This window comes from Saccopteryx leptura, chromosome 2 (genome assembly GCF_036850995.1).
Source record: "Saccopteryx leptura isolate mSacLep1 chromosome 2, mSacLep1_pri_phased_curated, whole genome shotgun sequence".
Lineage (NCBI taxonomy): Eukaryota > Metazoa > Chordata > Mammalia > Chiroptera > Emballonuridae > Saccopteryx > Saccopteryx leptura.
Window position 1 is genome coordinate 352,060,537 of NC_089504.1, and position 15,625 is coordinate 352,076,161.

The following is a 15,625-nucleotide window of genomic DNA, read 5'->3' on the forward strand; positions in this document are numbered from 1 at the left end:
AGGGAAGAACTAGAAATAAGGAACAGAGGAAGGAGGGAAGAAGGTTAAAGAAAAAAAAGGGGAAAATTAATTTTTGTTACAGAAAAGAATCCAGACGATACATTATTTTTATTTGACTATGAACTATCTACAAAAATTGATTATATACTAGGCCCTCTAGAGACTCTCAGTAAAAATACAAAAAACTCAAGGCCTCCAAGTTACAGTCTCTGAATACAGTGTAATGAACATGGATATTAAAATCAAAGATATAACAAAAATAAACAAAAGAAAATCAAAACCCTTGGGCATTTGAAAGATGGTCATCTACATTTTGTGTGAAGAGAAAGTTAGAATTGACCTTGCGAACTCCTTAGAAATGAGAAAAAATGAGAACACTTACACGAAACCTGAGAAATAGAAGTCACAAAGCACGTCAAGTTTGGTAACAACCTTTCACATAGCCAAAGTCACCGATTGTTTCAAAATGGAGGAGAAAAACACTTGCAGTCTATTTAATAAAGGTTTTGCTCCCCTAACATACAAAGAGAACCTATAAATTAAAGGTAAAGAACAAACAGGCCAGCAGAGAAATGGTTAAAGACTATAAGCGGGAAACTCACCTAGAAAGAAACAGAGATGGGCCATAAACATGGCCACAGATGTTCACGCTGGTGATGAGGGGAATGCAGGTTGAAACAAGACACAGTTGTCTGTTAGTTCGGAAAATATTTCCAAGTCAACTAATAACCAGTTTGGTTAGAATGTGGGGAAATAAGCATTTTTATATTTTTTGGCTAGTGTTCAAACTGGTTCAACTGGTTGCCAAAGGGAGGGGGGTGGGGAGGAATAGGAATTTTAAAAAATTAGGTAAAATAAATATCAAAAATAAAATAAAAAAGGTAAAAACATAAAAGTGAATAAGTAAAGTGGTTCACATTTTTGGAGGACAATTTAGAAGTACTTATCAAAAACCTTAAAGCATGGGTCCTTTGAAACAGCAAGATTGCTTTTAGGAATCTATCCTGCAAAGAGACCCGGTGTCTGATTACTTGGAGAAAAATTGAAGATAATTTCAATACTGACCAGGGAATGGCTAACGTGTGGCCCGGCTATATCATGGAATACTAAATATTTCTTAAAGATAATGCAGTAGATCTTTATGAATTGTCACGGAAGAATGTCTATATGTTGTGGAGCAAAACAAAGCACATATAGGCACAAGAGCGTGCACGTGCGCACACGCACATGCATGTGCATGTATCTATGTACAGATTTTACTTCTGTTTGACTACATTGGACCAGCTCTACAAAAATATCTAAAATGATACATACTGCTGAACTGTCAACAATGCCTTCCTTTCTTTAGAGGGTGAAGCTTGGGGGCTTAACTTTATACAAATTTTATACAACTTTTAAACCTGTAATATGATGTTTGAAATAAAAGAAATAAATATAGATACATAAATCAAGATGGAAGCAAGATGAGATTGTAGTAGCAAGAGGACATTGGAGGCAGGTGAGTTCACATAAATCCAGGCCGTCTCCAAGGGCTCGGTGGGCCACCAATCCAACATAGAGCATCCCAGTGGTCAAAGCAAGAGGAAATCATAACCAATACAGTGGTCCCAGAACCGTAATAACTATGCAAAATAGTGGTCATATTCTTGAGAGGTACCATTTCCCTAGGTACTTGGGTTTAACAGAAATTTTTTGATGGGGTTTCATATAAAGCGTCAATGCAAATGACATAAAAAAACCCTACTCACAATAAATTCCATGATTAATTTGCTCCTAAAACTGACAACACGGTCAATCATTAGATTAGTCCCAAGGAGGAGCAAAGTCCTTCTGTTCTGAGAAAACATTACTGAGTCCTAGTTCTTCAGACAGAAACACTCATAGCAGCAGCATCACTGAAATAAAAAAATTACTCCCTACTGTACAAGGAGAAGAATAAAGGAATTATGGCCGGAGAGACATTCAGCTGAAGCAAGCCTGCACTCCCACGAACTCCTTCTTCAAGGACTGGAGTCCTCTTAAATCAAAGTCTCCACTAGGGCTAGATAAGAGTACAATGACATCCTGGAGGCACGGAGAATGTTTCTAGCATTCCTATAAGTAAATATGGGGACTTCATTCATTTATAGTAGCAAGTGACACATTGTTCCTGAGCAGAACAAACACAAGGCAATAATTTACTACCTGGGGGAAAAAATCCCACCGATGAATTCCTTCAAAGAGACTTCTGTTATCTCATGACGCCCTGTCCTTAGACAGACTATTAAAAAGGTGGTAAGAGAGAGCGTGCTTCATGCCAAAGTGATGTGAACCGTTTACCTTACCTGCTTTTAGGGTGGGATATAATTCTTACTGTCAATACCACATTTGTTCCTTTACCTTCCTAGCGTATAAATCAAATTTGCTACTTTGTGAAGCATGAAATTACCTTTTCAATACAAATTCAATGATATTATTGAATGAGCTGTGAGCAATTATCATCTGGATCAGGAGGTGCTGGCTCCCACCCTTGTCACCGTCTAGCCACAAAGAACAGCCCCCTTTGCTCACACCACAGAAAGGAAGAGCAATACCATGATAAATACTCTCAAATCTAGGAAAGTAAGAACAGCCCAAGAGCTACTCATTGGAATCCCAGTGCCCCAGACATTTGCTGGATCCTTAGATGGATCAGATGGTAATGATATCATTGTTATTGTGTTAAAATAACACTTATTAAGTCATCCACTTGGACAGGGGTGCTGTCTGGTAAGAACCTATACTTTCAGTCACCATAAGATCCCTTGGAGAGATCAGGGAATCAATTCACAGAGTAAATACTAGATACTAATACTAATGCTAATACTACTAGTAATAAACAATAGTGACAGGAATCTGATTGCAATTATGGCAACGCTAATAGCAGAAATAAGAGCTCTCCTTTAATGAGTGTTATTTGTTCAGGCATTTTGCTATCTTATTAGCGTTATTTAATCCTCACAGCCATCCTATGAGGTAGGTAGGGATGACCAAACTGAGGCTTTTAGAGGTTTGAAAATTTCCCCAAGCTCACTGATCTAATGAGTGGCTCAGTTGAGATTTAAACCTAGCTCTGTCTGACTCTACAGTCCATTTTCTTTTTTTTCTTTTTTCTTTTTTTATTTTATTTATTCATTTTAGAGAGAAGAGAGAGAGAGAGAGGAGAGAGAGACAGGGGGGAGGAGCTGGAAGCATCAACTCCCATATGTGCCTGACCAGGCAAGCCCAGGGTTTTGAACCGGCGACCTCAGCATTTCCAGGTCGATGCTTTATCCACTGCGCCACCACAGGTCAGTACAGTCCATTTTCTTTGTGCCCTCTCACACTATCAGGAAGGAGTCACAGAGAACACCAAGTTCGTGACCTTGTATTTTCTCATGGATGTATTGATAAAATCAAGAGTTCAAAAACTGGGAACCAGTTCTCTGATTAGAAAGAATTTACTCTGGCTACCGTGGTGTAGTGCCCATGGCAAGTGGAGGTAAAAAGTCATCCCTAAAAGACTCAACTCCAGAATTAGGTGACATTCATTGATTCGACACATTTTCTTTTTGTTGGCTGCGATTTGCTAAGTAGTGTGTTGTGTAAGATGATGTGGCTCCCGCCCCAAGGGAATTTATAGTGGGGAAGGCAAGTGTCACTTAAGTAATTGCATTTAGGAAGGTAAAATCACAACTGTCATCGTTGCTACAAAAGAATGCTAAGAGGGTCAATGAGAGGCTCTAACGTGGCGTGCTGAGAAATTCTGTCTTTATCCTAAACACTATGGAAATCTTCGGAAAGGTTTTAAACAGCTAGTGGGGGAGGCGGGGGAATTCTAATTTCAAAGCTTTTGGGTAGAGAGCATGGAGGGTGAACTGGAAGGTAAGGCAGGGGTGGGACATACCGATTAGAAGATGATTAAATCGTCCTGGAAAGAGACTGGGGTCCGGATTTGGCTGGAGTTGGAAGTATATAGAGAAATGGGTGGATTCTAGAAAGGTGTGGAGGGCGATACCGACAATCACATAAGGCAAATCATGCTAATGCCGTCAAGCCTCATCTGTGTTCTCACCAAAAAGTGATTTTCTTTCTTCTCACTGCCATGAGGACTTCACCCATTTATTTGAATCTTGATTGATTTTGAACCTGCTTAGTAATAAAAATCTGTGCCTAGTGGGATGCAATGTGACTTTTTAAAAATTGATTTTTAGAGAGAGAGGGAGGGAGAAAGAGAGAGACAGACAGACACACACACACATATTGATTTGTTGGTCCACTTTTTCATGCCATCATTGGTTGACTCTTGTATGTGTCCTGACCGGGGGTGGAACCTGCAACCTCCATGTAGGGATGATACTCCAACCAACTGAGCTACCTGGCCAGAGCCACAGTGTGACATTTTTATGTGAATTTTTTTCTAATTGACTCGAGTTAATAATGAAGCAGCAAAAACTATTCTTTTCAAATTGCCTTACTTTCTGGTTGAGGGAGGTGTGGGCTCTAGAGTTCTGTCTGACATCCAGAGAGAAACTCAACCCACGGTTTCTGCTCCTCATCCAGAGACAGAGTGGGAGAGAGATTGACGGCTTGTCCTCCACGTTTCTGGCACTTGGGGTGGTGCACATACTGTTCTTTACCTCAGCTAATCTGGAACAAAGCCCCTAATATCAGATGTCTCCCTCAGATAGCTCCCACATATCTATACCTATACCACACAATGTATCAATATATGCCACAGCTGGCTGGATCACACATTAAAGAACAACAGAATTATTATTTATACCATTACTACAAATCTAAGGCAAAATTAGGTCTAACCTACCTGAGTCATATAAAGGTCTCACTGACTAGTTATGTTTAGCTAACATAGTTTGTTGATTAAGAGTCCTCTCTCATTCTCTCTCTCTTTCTCTCTCTCTCTCTCCTTTTCTCTGACTATCTCTCTTTCTCATTTTTTTTCAAGTCACAAATGGACAATCTCCAGTGAAGATTGTACCTTTTGGCCAGTACAGCCTTTGTCAGGAGCTAAATAAAAACAGATCTTCAATGGAAAGTTCTCACACTTTTCATAAACTTGATCTTAGACTTCGTCCCATTACCTGAGCTACTCGTTATCCCTCCAGAATGACTTCTGTTTTTATTATTCACCTTACCTCACCCTTCGGATTGCACTCCGGGCACCACTTTCCAGGCTACAATCTCAGTGCCTCTCCTTGATTATAACTGATGCTCAGTCTCATAAATGCTGTCTCAGGTCACTTAGAGGAGTTGGAAGAGGGAGGAGGAACGAGAGTGAGGATGCTAACAGCAGGGGCATGTCTCTGCACTGGGCTCTTCCCTGAGAGCTCCATATATTTTATAGCTACAAATCCTCACTACCCTAGGAGGAAACTTCTGCTCTTAACCCCACCATAGAATCAGCACATGAGGTTTAGAAAGGTTAAGTCGCATACTCAAGGCCATACAGCTTTAAAAGGCTGTAGAACTGGGATCCCATGTGAACCCAGAGCCCACGTGCTGAACCCCTGGCATGCTACCTATATGTATACCTTTCTGCTTTAGACTGGCCCCTAAAACCTCTTCTTGGGGGCCCACTGGTCCCGCAGGACCCAGGTAGGAAGGAACTGTCCAGGTGCAGTTGCATATGTCCATGCAGTGAACGCCCACTCCAGAATCAGCTTCTATTTGGTGTTGCAAGAAGACAAAGGCCTACTAAAAGGATAAACGCTCTAAGCTACAAATGTCAGCAGGCATGACTATGAGCACCAAGAACTTGGTACATCCTCACAGGCTTCTTGGGATCCCAGCTTAAGACTCGTGCACATTACCTGTACAGAAAGACTAAAGGGGAAAAGGAATTATTACGTAACATGTTATTTCTTTTAAAAAAATTTATGTTCCTTGTTTTTGGGGAGGTTTTAAATAACCATGATTATTCCTTGGCATTTTGGAGAAGTTTATCAAGGAAAGAATTAGCAGTGTATAACTTATTCCCAATATCCAAATATTCGGAAATGCTCTATCTACATGTTCAACATAAGAGAATATTAAGTAAACTATGGCAATAGTAATAATGATAATGATGACGACGGCAGTGTCATTATTGATAACAGCAGCAGCTAACATTTATTGAGTCCTTATTAGAAACTTACTGAAATAGATTCACTTTCTCCTTTCATCTTCACCTCTTGTGAGGCTGAGTTCTTTAGTCGGTATAAGATGATGTTCTTGGGTGTTTATAATAAACTGGCCAAATAAAAAGTAAGATATAAAGTTTTATCTTTTGCAGGAGAAAAATGACTTATTGAAAAAGTACTGGAGAGAAATACAGTGTAATATTAACACTGGTTGATTCTCAAAGGTGGGACAATGTGTATTTTTTTTCTTTTTTTTTATTTCCTGTTCGTCTCTTACGAGCTTTTACAATCAGAAAACATGCAAACTTTATTTAAAACAAATAAGCAATATGGAGTTTCTCTTCTGGAGATGAATAATTGGGTGATATTTGTTCTCAAAAGGCCTCTTGGGGCCTCCGGGAAGCTTCGGTCTGATTCTGTTCATCAAGTAAAAAAGCATTTCCCACCATTCTTTCTTGGATGTGTGAGTTCAGAATTCAACAAAAGGGAAACATAGTAATAGACTTGTCAGAAAGGCAAAGATGCCTCTGGGTGAACCAGAAAGAAAGGAAATCAGTCACCTCGGTTGTCAATGGTGTTTTATACTTTTCTCAGTAACTTCATCTTTATCTTTTCTTCACGTGTTCCTCGCAAGAGCCCTATGCGATGACACCAGGCATTGTTAATGTCCACGGCACAGAAAATAAAAGACAACGAGAGGGGTTACCTGCCGACGCCTAGCAAGGAGCTGGTAAAAATCCAAGAAGGGAACCTGATCTCAGCTCTCCCTCCAGTGTTCTCGTCAATAACAACAGAGTCCTGACCGCTCTGGGCAGGAAGGACAGGCGTACCTGGCTCTCGGCTCTCTGAAATGTTGGTGGATGAAGCTTCTGTGTAGTGCCTGCTACACACGCAATATAAGACAATTCTAAGCAAAATCAAAGTAATGCCAACTCACTCACACCTTTTTATGCCGCCATTCGTCCGACCGCTCACTTTTGCCCACCCAGCACGGTGAGCGCCCGGCCTGCAGGGAGCTGAAAGTGAGGAGGCACCCAGTGAAATCTAGGAGTACGCTACAGTGCGGCGAGTCGTGTGAAGGAGACGTGACAAGGTGTCGCTGGCTCTCGGGACAGGGCCATGGTGTGCTGCTCCTGATCCACTCCACAGATAACCATCGAGTGCCTTCCCGTTGCCGCACTTTGTGCTGGGCTCTGGGTCCACAGTCAAGAATGTGTGGTCTTTACGCTCGAGGATTAGTGGCTAATGGGGAAGACAGAATGAATCCAGTGATGACACAGACCTAAATTAAATCAGAAATGGAAGAATGCACCAAAGGACAATTAGTGCTGCAAAAGCATAGGCTCTACACTTTCAATTCAAGGGAGAGTTTCTTTGCCACCCTCTGCTAGAAACTGAGACACTCTGTATTTTCTCAAAGGCGTGGACATCCTCAGGATAGTTTTCGGGTGCCGATCAGACGCAGCTTACTCAGAAGGGCTTATACATTTTTAAAATAATGTCACAGACTCACTGTTTCTTATCACACTGCTGTCTCATTCTCCCCCTCCTAGGACGGTATGTAGCAAATGCTTATCCTCTCGCCCTCAGTTTATGGATGGAGTGTAAAGTTGGGCTATTTTTCTCTTCCCAACCAGCCAGGCACACACTCCTGGAGAGAAAACGGCAATCATACCCACATTATTCATGGTAAAGCATGAGCCCCTGAGCTGCAGCCTCCTCCACTGAGCGGAAACAGATGGCATCGGGACGCCCATGTTAGAAGAAATGAAAACCTGATTATACTCTTTCTAATTTCCTCCCCTCCTCCACGAGGCACGCTGCAGCCACCTCGCAGAATACGGTGATGTGTCAGAGCGTAACTCGCAAACACTTTTATGCCTTCCGCACGATGCTGGAAACTCTGTTTCCAAGAGCAAGAGGAAAGCGCTCGAAATATTCTGGCAGGAAGAGAATTCTTAGAACTCAAAGGAAAGAGAATAATGCAATAAGCTCTTTTATGTTAGCAAGGCCTTCATTCTTTGTTGGATAAGCAGAAGCAGGAGAAAATGTCTGGGTTCCCTGTAGGCAGTAGGTTGGCCTAGCTTCTATATAAAAATGGAAAGCCCACGGCCTGACGTGTATATGTGTACTTATAAGGGGACCTGTGGTGAACATATGTGAAAGCAGTGCATTTCCTATCTGTATGAAATGCGTCACTGGGTGACCAGCCACCCTGCGGTGCCTGGGATGAGAGGCTGTCTGGGAGACGGAGATCTCAATGCAAACATTGAGAAAGCCCCAGAAAAACTGAGATGTATTCATCACCTACAATGCATGCAAACTAGGGTTACAAAGAAAACCTTTTATTCTACACTGAGAAGGTCAAGTTGAACAAGACAGGGCTGTTTCCTCTGCTCTCTCCTTCAATCGATGTGAAGGAATCAGGCTGACTGTGCACAGGAACATCAGAGATCTTTCCTGTTCCTAAACTGGCTCATCCATCCAAATCCCTTTCTCCTCTCTCATTGTCCTCTTCTTCTCCGGCCCAGCTCCTCGCCCCTTAGCTGTCACCCTCACTGCTTTAGGGCTGGACACACTCACTCGTTCACGCAGCATGTAACGAGGCCCTCAGGCAGCTCCTTTCATTTGTCCCAGGGATTTTTCACCAAGAAACAGGAAAAAAAAATGAGATAAACTTTCAAAGTGAGAAAAAGGTCACAGAAATCTCACAAGAAAAATATACTCCTGGAATTCTCTAGTATGTGCATGGAGGAAGTTCTGCCTCAGTTTCCGTCTTTACTAATTGCATGCCTGAGAGATGCAATCCCACCTCCAACCCGTCGCCAATCCCCCGCTTTGCTTCTGAGATGTGCAGGCTGGATGAAGAGGCTTCTACCCCAGGCTCCTCCCACTTCTCATGGCCAGAGGAGGCAGTGAAGGCAATAGAAACCACATGGATGTTGGCGTTCCCTGCTCACTGCTGGTTTCAGATCCTGGCTCTGGCACTTGTTAGTTGAATATGCTTGGATGAATTATTTGATCCTTCTAAATCCCAGTTTACTCATTATATTGTCACAGAGACATAAAAAACACATTAAAAAGTGATATTTACATGTTCCACCACTATATTTACATGGTCCCAACCTGCTTAGCTTGCTCCCATGCTTGGCGTGATAGGTAATTATGAGACATGCAAGAATCCCAACAGTCAAAGAATGATGCAGGCAAGTTCTCTTTACTTTCTTCATCAAGGCAAGTGAGAGGTCAAAGATTTGCCCCCAGACCGGAAATCAAAAGGGTTATCCATCAGTGCCCCGGAAATTGCACTTGACTCTCCCTGTGACACTGAGACGACTGTAGAATTGGAAAATGGGGCTTAGACATGGAGTTAAAAATGTGTGAGCGATTGTATCCAGCAAGTCTCGGGTGGGGTAGTCCCTCCTGACCTCACCGACTTGTAAGAATTAATTGAGAATGAATCTAAAAGCATGGGGCACAGAGTGAGCTCTCACTGTTGGTTAAGTTGGGCAAACTTCCTTACCCTTCTGGCAAAGGAATCAAAGGGTCACATGGCTAGTAAGCAGCATTTCTACGATCCCCCTGCTTCCCTGCTTATCTGCTTAGAACCCGCGGTTCATCACCACGGTCAGTCTGCTCCTCAACAACTCAGCACCTCTCATCAAACTCAACAGCCACAGCCCATATAGCTCGTCGGAGGCAGTTGTCTGCCCGCCTTGTTCTTTCCCCTGACTACAGAATAAATTTAGATAAAAACATACAACTACTGTATATTTTTATTTGTAACCATAACCCTGAAGGGCATCCTCTGTACTCTGGAGCAATTCTACCACATTGCTCTAGTCAAGTCACAATCTCATTTGGGGGGATACCTATTTGAAACCTTCTCCCCATCCTCAAATTGTCCGTTCCCAACCTTCCCTCCCAGTTGATGACCTTGATCGTTTGAGAACCTAACGCAATCACACATAGGCTGCTTCACCTTCCCATAACCGAGCCCACTTCCCTGGCCCCGCCCATACCAAACCTCCTCATCCCTCCAGTTCTGGGGGTGAGCTGTCCCTTCACCTACCTATGGCCAGCACCTTTTTGTACTGAACCCCATCTTCTCATGCCTAAGGGAGGCCTTGGCACCTACGGGTAATTTGTCTTTCCTTAGAGTTACCAGTGAGTTGGATTATTCCCATTAGTGTACAAATACGTCTTAATATCTCCCATCTGAAAAAAAACCCCCCACATACCTTATTTTTACTCCCATTCTTCTCTAATTACTACTTATATATGTGTATATGCATATATATGTTTATTATCAGTTCCTGACCAGGTCCCATTCAAAGCTACAGGACTTAGACCCCCAACTGCCATGAATACAGCAACTGGGGGTCCTTAGTTGCCAACCCTCTCCCAGAATTGCTTTTAGCTGGTAAGAGCCTCCTGCTAAGATCATGTCCCCTTCCCAGATAGGCCACAGTCAGTGACTGGCCTATGTACCAGTCTAAAGGTGAGGACCCTCGCCCCAGTGGGGGACATTCTAAAATGCTGTCCCAACTTCAGAGCTCACTATGGAGACACCTGTAGACGCTGCTGAAACTGCCTCACAGACAACCTTTTTCTCTGCTCAGTTTTTCTTTTTTCCCTTCTGCTATGGGAGTTAAGTCCTCTCCAACAAACATAGTACACACAAAGGCACACAGAGCCTTTTTCTGGAGAAACTGACCTGTAATAGTTCCATTAAAATGTAAGCTTTAGGCCTTGGCCAGTTTGCTCAGCAGTAGAGCATCATTCTGGAGTGTAGATGTCCCAGGTTTAATCAGGTCAGGCCACACAGAAAAAGTGACCATCTGCTTCTCCAACCCCCCCCCCTCCCCTCCCCCTTCTTTCTCTCTCTCTCTCTTTCTCTCTCTGTCTCTTCTCCTCCTGCAGCCATGGCTCGATTAATTTGAGCACATTAACCCTGGGCACTGAGGATGGCTCTGTGGAGCCTCTGCCTCAGGCACTAAGAACAGCTCGATTGTGACCATGGCCCCAGGTGGGCAGAGCATCAGCCTCAGATGGAGGTTGCCGGATGGATCCCTTTTGGGGTGCTTGTGGGAGTCTGTCTCTCTATCTTCCCTCCTCTCACTTGGGAAGGAGAAGAAAAATGTAAGCTCCACCAATGCCGGGACTATAGCTGCCTGGTTTTCAGCTATACATTCCCAGAGCCTCGAAGAGGAGCTGGCACATAGTAGGTGTTCAATAAATAGTTGGTAAATAAATGCCTAAAGAGGCAGAGCTAGTATAAGATCCAATTCTGCAAGATTTCAGAGCTAGTGCTCACTGCCCCACAAACACTACCATGGAAGCATTTCCAATTTATAACTCTGAGGTCCCGTTCAATTTGAAATGAGTCTGGTACCAGATGAAACTTGCAGTCAGATTAATTGAAAGAACTCATTCTCACAAATGGTGAACCTGGGAGAGCTCATGCGTGGCAGTGTAATTACTTTGGTGGCACTGACACATCTGAAGGCCCCCAGAGAGCCCAGAACCAGGCTCAGCCTGAGAAGTTTCCATCTCAACTTTGAATTTCCTTGGACTTCTGTCACTTGAAGTCAGACAACATCATTTTCGCAAATTGTAAGCCTGTGAATAATTTCTCCTTTTCCCCTGCCCCGCTATGTAAACCGATATTAAAGACTAGAATATTCATCATGTTGACAGCTCCTGGCTGGTAGATTAGATTTTGTTAGAAAGCCGAGTTTTCCTCTGAGAACATTCAACTCTGTATCTTCCTAGTCTTGACTTCTGCTTGAGACGATTTGGGTATTAGCTAGCTCTACACCAAAATAAAACAGGAGGCCGCCACTAGAAACAGTTGAGCATGCTGGCCACTTTCAGTTCCGACCATTGGGGAAACACACATTCAGTTACTAAGTAAGAAGGCATTTCGGTTGAGGAATGATACTGTGTCTTCCCGATGATTCCTGTCGTAGCCCCTGGATTAAAATGTAATAGCGTGACAGCTCCTATTCCGGCGATGTGTCTACCACCTTACTTTACCAAGTCACTAGGAACACTGTCTGCCATGACATCTGTCCAAATGCAGAGTGAGTCAAACACCTATTACGCTAATCTGATAGCGATGCAAGAACATCAGTGAGATAGGTTACTCTCACCGAATAAATTGTCCTTGGCTTGCATTACCGATTTCTCCATTTCGTCCGGTTCTTTGCAAAAGCCAGCGACACAGCGGCCTTTATGCGGCAGGTGTGGCCGTGACGCACATGGACGCGCACAAGCACACACAATGTCTCGGAGCGGCCGGCTGCCTGCCCCGCAGTCAGTGTGACTGTGCTGCCACTGCCTCGTCACAGGTGAGACAGAAGGTGAAAGGGATACCGAGATAGCACTTCCCTGGCCTCTGTGATAGATAAAAATCCATTTTCCCCCTTAAAGCAATACCGAGTGAGACTAGATGGCATCTCTGTTTCTGCGCAATGACAGCGAAGGGGAGTTCAGACGTCTCTAGAACTGGAGGTCAGGCCGGCGGAATAATTCACTGTTATCGGCAGACCGAGCACGGAGCTTCCTATCATGATTTCAGGAAATCAAAGCCGCGCGAGGCAGGTAAACTTCAGAGGTAAACACTAGCGGTTCGAAAGAGGGAAACATGGTGTTCTCTACTCCTTCTATTATTTCGAGATGAGGAAGACGCGGCAGAAACACGGACAATATTAGAAATGAAAAGCAGCCCGTCTCTAATAGCAAAATTACAATGTGGACATAAGAATGAACCTGTCAATCTCCAGTCACCCATTCAGCGGACAAAGAAGCCATTTCAGGGAATCATCTACAGATGTTCTTTTGATAGCTCTTTCTTTAATGGTCAACTGGAGGCTCAGCTTTTAATAATTTGGTTTCCCAGAAAAAGCATTCTCTTCTCTTAGGAGACTATTTAGTACCTCTGCGATCTGCAGAATGTACTCTTGCACAATGTGCTCACCTCGACGATGTTAATTAACCACAGAAAATAACAAGAGTGTGGAGAAAGACCCCTTTCCTGAACCGCCTGCCGCCCAATGCCCAGCCCCTCCCTCTGTTTTCACTGCATCGGGTCTTTGCAAGTTTTTCCTCCATTGTATGCAATCAGAGTATGTTCCACTTCAATTTTTAAAGTTGTAGACATGAAATAAATTGCTTCTAGGTATTGTTTTTCTTAATTCATCTGCTGCTGCTTATATCTGTTGTCCTTTCTTTTCAAATCCTGGCGACTGAAGCCACTGAAACCAGACTGGCTACTCGGAAGCAGGGTGACAGGACTTATGAGCAGACAGACCGGTGATAAGGGTTGGAGAGGCTGTGGAGAAAAGGGAACCCTCATGCACTGCTGGTGGGAATGTAAACTGGTGCAGCCACTATGGAAAATGGTACAGTGTTTTCTCAAAAAATTAAGAATAGACTTATTCATATGACCTAGCAATCCCTTTTCTGGGTATCTAACAGAAAAGTTTGAAAATATTTATTCACAAAGACATATGCAGCATTATTCATGGTGGCCAAGACATGAAGACAGCCAAAGTGTCCTCTGATAGAAGATTGGATAAAGAAGATGTGGTAGATACATACTATGGAATATTTCATAGTCATAACAAAAGATGAAATACTGCCATTTGTCACAATGTGGATGGACCTTGAGAATATTATGCCAGGCGAAATCAGTCAGCAAAGCTAAGAACTATATGATTTACACAGACAACAGAATGGTGGTCAACAGAGGGAAGGAGGCACAGGGGTTAGTAGAGAAAAGGGGGCTACCCTGACCAAGTGATGGTGCAATGGATAGAGCATCGAACTGGGATGTGGAGGACCCAGGTTCAAGACCCCGAGGTCGCCAGCTTGACTGCAGGCTCATCTGGTTTGAGCAAGGCTCACCAGCTTGAGTCCAAGGTTGCTGGCTTGAACAAGGGGTCACTCACTCTGCTGTAGCCCCCCGGTCAAGGCACATATGAGAAAGCAATCAATGAACAACTAAGGTGCCGCAACAAAGAATTGATGCTTCTCATCTCTTTCCCTTCCTGTCTGTCTGTCCCTATCTTTCCTTCTGACTCTCTCTGTCTCTGTTACAAAAGAGAAAGAGAGATAAGAGAGAGAGAGAGAGAGAGAGAAAAGGGGGTCAAATATATATGGTGATGGAAGATGATTTGGCTTAGGGTGGTGGGCACACTATTCGATATACAAATCACGTACTATAGAAATATACACTTGATACCTATATGATCCTGTTAACCAATGTCACCAATAAATTTAATAAAAATGAAAATGAGCAGATGGGGAAGCCCATGTCCTTTGGTGGGTTTAGACCGGGGAGAGGAGAGGCTTGGTAGGGGGGGTGTCAGAAGGGGACCTTAGAGACAATGCATTAAATCCCTTTTGATCCTGCCCCTAAGCTCTTTAGAAAACTTAATCTCCAAAGATTTAGTTTCATTTTGATTATAAGCAAAATGTCTTTCTACCAACAGTAATTAATAAAACGGGGAAAGTCGGAGAAGCAGACCAGCTGATTTCTCTCTCCTTAATTAGGAACCACTGACAGAGCGCCATTTCGTTTAATTATTTGTTTTGTTCTCCCTTCCAACCTGCCTCACTCCACAAAACACTTAATATGGCTTCCCGTAAAAAAACATTCTGTATAACATTATGTATAACGACAACAACGAGAAAAATCAAAGCGGTTTAAAGACAAGTAAGCATAAAATGGCAGGATTCAGAGAGTCACCCAGTGGGTTATAACGTATCTAACAGGTGAACATTTGGCTCTGGAGGTCTTGCTGCTCAAAGGAAAATGGAGAAAATAGCCACACTGTTCTCAGCCTTTGAGAAAATGTCACATAAAACAATCCAGAGTTAACAAAGTGATCAATTAAAAGGTGAAAACTTACAGGCCAAAATATGTTCTCGCTCTCTAATTCGAATACCTGTAAGATTCATTTTGCTTTTTACAAAACTCAAGTTTATGAGCCATCGGGGGGTGGGGGTAGGGGGTGGTATCTACCCTTCAAATTACTGCTGGCATTTTGTAAAGGACATTGTGTCATTGGATGTCCCTGAAGGAAGACCTGCATAAGAAATTTCTTGAACATAAGACTTTCTAAGTGCTAGGAAAAATCTTGCTTCTTCTGCACAATTGATGTGTTCCCCCTCCCCCCCCCCTGCCCCCATGAAGAGAACGTGGTGGAAGCCACAGATGGCCATGCTACTTGACCAACAGTATATGGACGGATGTGACAGTGGGCCAACTTTGTACCTAAAGCTAATGTGGGATTACAGGTTTCCGCTTGCCTTTCTGGGAGCTTCTGATCTCAGCCAAAATACATGCTTTAGGTAGTTGCTGCCACCTTCAGTTTGGGCCACAGAACAGACTTGACCTTGACTTGAAGCTTGAATGACACCTGCTCCAGCAGACCTGAAGGCCCATGAGCAAGAAATACATGCTTATGTTTGCTACCACT

General features: G+C 43.2%; 1 protein-coding gene across 2 annotated transcripts in view; it reads right to left on the reverse strand.

Annotated features, from left to right (window-relative positions):
- Positions 1 to 15,625, reverse strand: part of CA10 (carbonic anhydrase 10) — a 498,781-nt gene that overhangs the window by 263,598 nt on the left and 219,558 nt on the right. The window lies entirely within an intron of this gene.